The sequence below is a fragment of the Elephantulus edwardii genome, unplaced genomic scaffold (assembly GCF_000299155.1).
Source record: "Elephantulus edwardii isolate Elephantulus edwardi_28Jun2011 unplaced genomic scaffold, EleEdw1.0 scaffold00106, whole genome shotgun sequence".
NCBI lineage: Eukaryota > Metazoa > Chordata > Mammalia > Macroscelidea > Macroscelididae > Elephantulus > Elephantulus edwardii.
Window position 1 is genome coordinate 886,408 of NW_006399856.1, and position 7,230 is coordinate 893,637.

The 7,230-nt window shown below is 39.0% G+C and overlaps 1 protein-coding gene across 1 annotated transcript in view; it reads left to right on the forward strand.

Annotated features, from left to right (window-relative positions):
• The window catches only part of LOC102873664 (BAG family molecular chaperone regulator 1-like), a 22,721-nt gene that overhangs the window by 15,119 nt on the left and 372 nt on the right, over positions 1-7,230 (forward strand). The gene's annotated exons all lie outside the window — the stretch shown is intronic.

The following is a 7,230-nucleotide window of genomic DNA, read 5'->3' on the forward strand; positions in this document are numbered from 1 at the left end:
CCACCTTCAATTGGCTAGCTTTAGCTCAAGGTAACAGTTTGGAAACCTATTTGAATCTTACAGGTTACTTCAGATACAGGAATGTGGAAAATCCCTTGTGCCCTTAAAAAGAAGAAGAATTCCACTTTATGGCAGTTGATCAATCAGGGTGGGATTTACCACAGGTGGGGGTTGTTTGTTTGTTAAAAAACCATTCAAGTGGGTGGAGTGGGGTTCAACTGTACTTTACCAGAAACTGAGTTTCTGATAACTGGTCCTTTCAAAAACAATCTCAGCAAACATTTCTAATGTTCTTCTGTTGAGCTGACATTTCTTCAACAATTTGAGACACAGTCTCAGGCAGGCTGCAAAAATATCTTTTTAGTTAAAAAATAGGAAGTGATGGTAAGTAATGCTGCTGTGAACATTGGTGTACAAGTCTCTGTTTGTGCCTCAGTTCTCATTTTCTCAGGGTATATTCCAAGTAGTGGAGACGTCCAAACACAAATGAATGGATTGAGAAAGTATGGTACATTCACACAATGGAATACTACGCAGCACAAAGGAGCAATTATTTTATAAATTATTACCTAATTCGGGAAGGACTACAGAGCATTGTGTTGAGCTAACTAACTCAGTCCCACACGGACAAATATTTTATAAAACCATTATTGTAGAATGAGTATAAGGATCCAAGAGGAGTGGGAGAGGGTGGAAGTAGAGGGATGAGGATATGCAGGGGGAGAGGGGGTTAATCATCGGGTTGTACAATTTGATGGGTGAGAGGGGTGAAGGGAATTGGAAGAATCTGTTCTAGAAAACAATGTATTTGAATTTTGTAAACATAAAAAAAAGAGGATGGTATATAGTTTAAAAAAAAGTATTATGTAGCATAGTGAATTGTGCGGCTAACCCACAGCTGAGTCTCTCCAGTGGTTCAAATCCACCAGCAGTTCCTCTGAAGAAAGATGGGCAACCTCTTCCCTATGATTCAGGGCCTCAGAAACCTATTGGACAATAATTTCAGACTTGATGACAATGAGTTTTTCAATGCAAAAATACAAAGGCTCAGAGGAATGTCCAGCCCCTTTCACACTCACAGACAATGGGAGTATCTGGAGGAACACATCCTTTCTTTTGTATGGATCCTACTTCCAAGTTACTGTTTGTAGCGTTCAGTCATTATACGAATGGCTACTTGGGAGATTTAAAGGTACTTAAAGAACACTAACATATCTAAACATGGCAAAACTCAAGTGAAAATGTTTATTTTTTAGATAAACTTATCTTCCACACAAAAAGACAGATTAATAGGAAATGTGTAATATTTCTTCTGATCTGAATATTAGGAAATGGAGTAGACTGGCTCTCTCAAGCCTGTTCACAGTGGATGAGTATTACTAATGGACAATCCTCTAAAGTCTAGGGGATCCTGGAGGCAGACACAAATTGGGAGGCTTGGATCATATCCCAAACAATTGTCTGTTACTGTTATGATTTTGGGCATAATTAATAAAAAGCTTACAAGGTGTAGTGTGGTTGTTGGCCTGTACTGTCAAGTCAGAAGTGACTCCTACCTCAAAGGCTATAAATTGCATGGGTGGATTTGAACTGCTTGCCTTCAGTTGGCAGTACAGCTGTTTACCACTATGCCACCAGAGCTCCCTCCTACAAAGCGTTGTTTTTGTTACGCGCTGTCAAGTATGACTCATAGCAACCCTATGAACAACACTTGTCCTATCTGGTGCCGTCTTCGTGATCTCCAACACACTTGAGCTCATTGCTGCAGTCATTGTGTTAATCCGTCTCATTAGGGGTCTTCTTCTCTTTCTCTGATACTCCATTTTTCCAAGCATAATGCCTCTTTCCAAAGAATAATCTCTCCTAGTTACATTTCCTAACTAGGAAAGATGAAGCTGAGTCATTTTTGATCCTCCAGGGAACCCTCTGGTTGCACTTTCTCTAAGACATACCTGTTTGGTCTTTTGGAAGTCCATGGAATATTCATTGCTCTTTTCCAATACTACAACTCAAAGGCATTAATTCTTCTACTATCTTTATTCATTGTCCAGCTCTCAGATCCATAGGAAGTGATTGAAAAGACTATGGCTTGAATCAGGTGCACCTTAGTCTTCAAACTAAGATAACTCACTGGAGAAAGGCAGAGAATAAGTGAAAGAGAGAAAGCTCATCAATGAGCTTTGGACTGGTTCCTCCAGAAAATATGCCCAAAGTAAGTGAGATGAAGTTTCACCATCCTTGTCTCTAAGGAGCAGCCTGGTTGCACTTCCTTCCAGATAGACTTGCTTGCTCTTTTGCCTGCCCATGAGATATTCAGTACCCTTGGTCAACCTCATAATTCAAAGGCATTGATTCTTCTTCTGTCATCCTTATTCATTACCCAAATTTCAGATGCAGAGAAAGCAATTAAAAATACCATGACTTGGACCTGAAGTGCTTGCTGCAGAGGGTCAAGGACTGCAGCCTCCTATATGGATTGAAACTCAACATCAAGAAAACAAATATGCTCACCACTGGGCAAATTGGCAGCATCAGTATGGATGGTGAAGAGATTGAAATAGTTAACAATTTTAGTTTGCTTAGCCCCACAGTCAACACTCTTGGGACCAACAGCCAGGAAATCAAGAGATGAATTGCATTGGGAAAATCAGCTGCCAGGGACCTCTCCAGAGTACTGAAGAGCAATGACACCAGACTGGAGACTATGATGCACCTGATCTAGGCTATAGTCTTCGTAATTGTGTACTATGCATCAGAGACCTGGACAGCGACTAGGAATGATAGAAAAAGAATTGATGCCTTTGAGCTGTGGTCCTGGAGAAGAGTGCCAAATATACCATGGACTGCTCGGAGATCAAACATGGTGATCTTGGAGAGGGTGAAGCTGGGCTGCTCCTTGGAGGCAAGGATTCTGAAGCTTCGTCTGATATATTTTGGGCATGTTGCAAGGAGAGACCAGTCCTTAGAAAGGGACATCATGTTTGGAAGAGTGGAGGGATGGCTCAGGAGAGGAAGACCCTCAATGAGATGGATCAATTCAGTGATTGAGGTAGTGGGAGTAGGTGTGTCAGAGACAATGAGGAGACAATGAGGTTGGCACAAGATAGAGCAGGGTTTAGGGCTTTTGTGCGTAGGGTTGCTATGAGTCGCAAGCTACTTGACGGCACATAGCAACAACAAACAACTCTCATTACTCGATTTGTTAATTTTAAGCATTATCTGTTGACTTCTTGACAAAATAGATGAGACTTTAGTTTTATCACTTTTGCTCCCTTTTCTGACAATTTAATTAGTGATTAAATGATTTTGATTAAGTTAATGATGTATTTATTATGTATGCAAATATTGACCTTTAAAGAGCCAAGAACTACAGTAAAATGTTCCCTTTTACCTGATAGAGGTCTTAATTTTTCTAGAGTCAATTACGTTTCTTTTTTCTTCCTTGTCTGATTTTGATATGCTTATGGTTGGTTGTTTACTCCCAGCTGCTCTAAGAGTCTGTTAGAAAATGTACTAGTGTTAGTTTCTTTTTACACAAACCCAAAGATTTTGCGTTCTCTGGAGTCTTTATCCCAGAACATTTCTTTTTCTTGTTTTTAAGATTGAGTTGTAGATTAGCTGCACCATTGCCACTTGGGAATTCCCTTCATTGTTGACTGGGTTGTTTTTATAGTCAGTGAGCTGAGATTTAGGCTCTAGATGTCATCCCTTTGTCTATTGGTGGTATCACTAGGAGGATGAAGGGGAAGTGGACTGCATGGGCTGTCAGGGAAGGTGACACCTAAATGACTCTAATATCTTTGTGAAATGTGTAAGCAGAAATGTAGTTAGTTAAACAAGGTATTTGGTTTTTTTAGTTATCTCAGCTTATGTCTATCAATCTACCTACAAGGCTAGTGCTCTATACTAATTTATTTTTTAAATCTTCTTCTAGGACTGTCATGGTTACCCAATTATAATGTTGTTCCAAATCTCACAGTTCTGCCTGCACATGCTATAAGCATGTGCTGTTGTTTTTTGTTGCAGCTGGTGTTTTTTTTAAAATTTTTTTTCCCTGTGGTGTTTTTATAGTTGATGATTTTATAAAATATTTTGGCATCTTTGCTGCAACACTATGGTAATTATTATTTGTGAATCTATATAAAAACTTTTCTCTGGAGAATGAAGTAGTAATTAAAGAAAAAGAAGGAGAAAAAATATGAAAAAGGCAGTTCTGTTACTACTAAGGGTGTAATTCTATGTAGAAGGATTTTATAAATTCTTATGTTGTTAACCAAATATTTAATTTATAATTATTAATTATAATTATTCTTTAATTAAAATGGATAATCAATATGACTAAGGATTCTGTATGACCTGCTCTAGGAGGTGTCCAGGAAGGTGGGTGGTGACATTGTGATTTGCTACCCCAGATGACATCACTTCTATTTTTTTGTGGAATATTGGCAGTAGTGGCAAGGGCAGATCAGGAGACTAGTCTATTTAACCGGCTAAGAGAGGATTTTAATCTGCAGCCCTCAGGCCTGGTTTAAATTGTTTTAGTCAAACACACTGGTCTGTCCATTTGCTCTACAGAGGTAACTCACTGTTGCTGTGATGATAAACACTGTGACACTGATGTGTCATACATGATAATGGTTACCCATGGTGGACAGTGTTTGGTGGAGCTCCCTGATTAAAACAAGCTTGGAAGCAGGACTGGAATCCACTTCTGCAATAGCTTGCCTCTGGAAATTCTATGAACATGGAGAAATGAAAGTTATAGAAATCTTCAGGTCTTTCGTTCATAGGGTTACTATGAGTCGCCTATGACTCAACAGTACTTAACAACAAGGGGGGATGAAAATTTATTCTGGGTAGAGGACATTAGATGGACAAAAGTAGATATATAAAAAAAATTCTTTCCTTGAAGAAATAAAAAAAAAAAATCCGGTGATGGATTGGATGGATGGGCACTACATTCCTCCCTCCACCCCCTGGCTCGAAGAATAAGTTATCTAAAATGAAATACTTAAAATAACACCAATTCATTATCTTAACAGTTTTTTTGGTTTGAAAGTCGAGATAGAGCTTAGCTGGGTTCCTCTATTGAGAGTCTCAACAGTAGTAATTCAGCTACTGACAAGATCAGCTAGGAAAAATTCTGCTTCCAAGCTGTCCTGGGTTGTTGGTAGACTTCATTTCTTTGAGGTTGCAGCATTAAGATCCCTGTTTTCTTGTTGTCTGTTAGAGGCCACCTGAAATTCTTTGATACATGGTTGAGCAGTTTTCAATGGAGACAATGAGGTTGCAAGAGAGAATGAGAGGTTGAAGAAGGTGAGGGTGATATTAAGAGCACAGGGCTTGTGAAAAGGTGGAGACATGGGCTCCAGGGCACAGCTGGAGGAATGGGCTTTGGGCAGGCTAAGGGAGAGCAACTCCATTGTGGCAGAAGAAAAAGCGGAAGGTTCAGTTTGGACCTGGTCATAGGCATGGGATTTAATGCAGGAAGTGGAAGGCAGTTTCCAGAACTCAGAACTGACTGACTTTGCTGTCCACCCCAATCCCTGAAACACATAATGAACTTTTAAAACTTTTAATACATGTTGAGTGAAAGAGTGGGTAAGTAAATCTATTAAGGAATAGCCTATATCTCCTTTAACTTTTCAAAATGAAATCCTTAGTGGTTTTTGAGCATATCTTTGTGTTTTCAGGGCAATTTTAGATAACAAATTAGTTTCTCATTCAACACTTTCTGATTGAACAAAATCAGGAAAGATATGTACTAGGGTTATATCCTTTCTCTATATCTAGTCAATCTGTATGCCGAACAAATAATTTGAGAAACTAGACTTTATGAAGAAGAATACGGCAACAGGATTGGAGGAAAACTCATCAACAACCTGCATTAGGCAGATGGCCCAGTCTTGTTTGCTGAAAGTGAGGACCTGAAGTGCTTACCGCAGAAGATCAAAGACTACAGTCTTCAGTGTGGATAACATCTCAACATCTAGAGAACAAAAAACAGAACTGATAAACAACAATATAGAGAAAAGATTTAAAACTGGTAAGAGTTTCCTTTTACTTGGATCCACAATCAACACCCTTGATACCAGCAGTCAGGAGATCAGGAGATGTATTGCATTGGGCAAATCTACTGTCAGGGACATCTCTAAATTACTCAAGGAGCAACAATGTCAGTTTGAAGATTATGCTGTGCTTGTTTGAGATCATAGTCGTTTCCATCACTTGCTATGCATCTGAGAAATGGACAATGAGACAAGGAATAAGGACAACAAAAGAATGGATGCTTTTGAGTTGTGGTGTTGAAGAAGAGTATGGAAATCCTCTGGACTGCCAAAAGAACAAACAGATATGTTTTGAAAAAAATGCAGAAAGAATGCTTCCTGGAGGCAAAGATGAGAAATCTTCATCTCACATAGTTTGAGTATGATAGGAGCGGCTAGAGGAAGACCCTCAATGAGATGGATTGACGTGGTGATTGCAGTATGAGCTCAATGGTGTCAGAGATGAGGAGGAGGACACAGGATATGACAGGGTTCAAATCTGTGGCTTCCAGGGTTACAATGAGTTGTACACAACTCGATGGAAACTAACAACAATATTCAACAAGCTATACACAAATTGTTCCAAGAGAGTTGCTTCTCTCCCTACAATGTGTCAGCACTCTCCCCGTCTCTACCCTACCTGGCCCATTTCTCCAGTTTCTCTACCCCCTCCTTGCTCTCATCTTTGCTTTTGGGAAAATGTATCCATTTGCTTTCTTCTTCTTTTGAAAATATCTTATTATGTTTTTGATAGCAAATTAAGGTGTTCATTTAACAATTTTTATACACCTTGTTCAGAGATACTGATTACACTTTCCACATAATGTCAACATTCTCATTCTTTCCACTGTTTCCATTAGATTGATTTCTCCATCTGCTCTACTTTCCAACAGTTCTGAGGAGAGCATTCTTCACAGATGTTCTTTATAGGCTAATCTAGAATTTGGCTGAAAGGTGACTTCAAGGAGTGAGTTCAAGATTAATAGGGATTCTTAGGGTAATCTTCATTTTCATTTCTTTTCTTTTTTAAAATTATTATTAAATTTTATTGGTTTTAGTGAACATTTACAGAGATTTTGGGTTTTCATTCATTCATTGTTGCACTGTTTTCTCTACCCTCCTCCCTAGTTCTTCTTCCCCCCCCAATGTCTGCTTTAATTGTCCAATTGCCACAGTGCTTGTC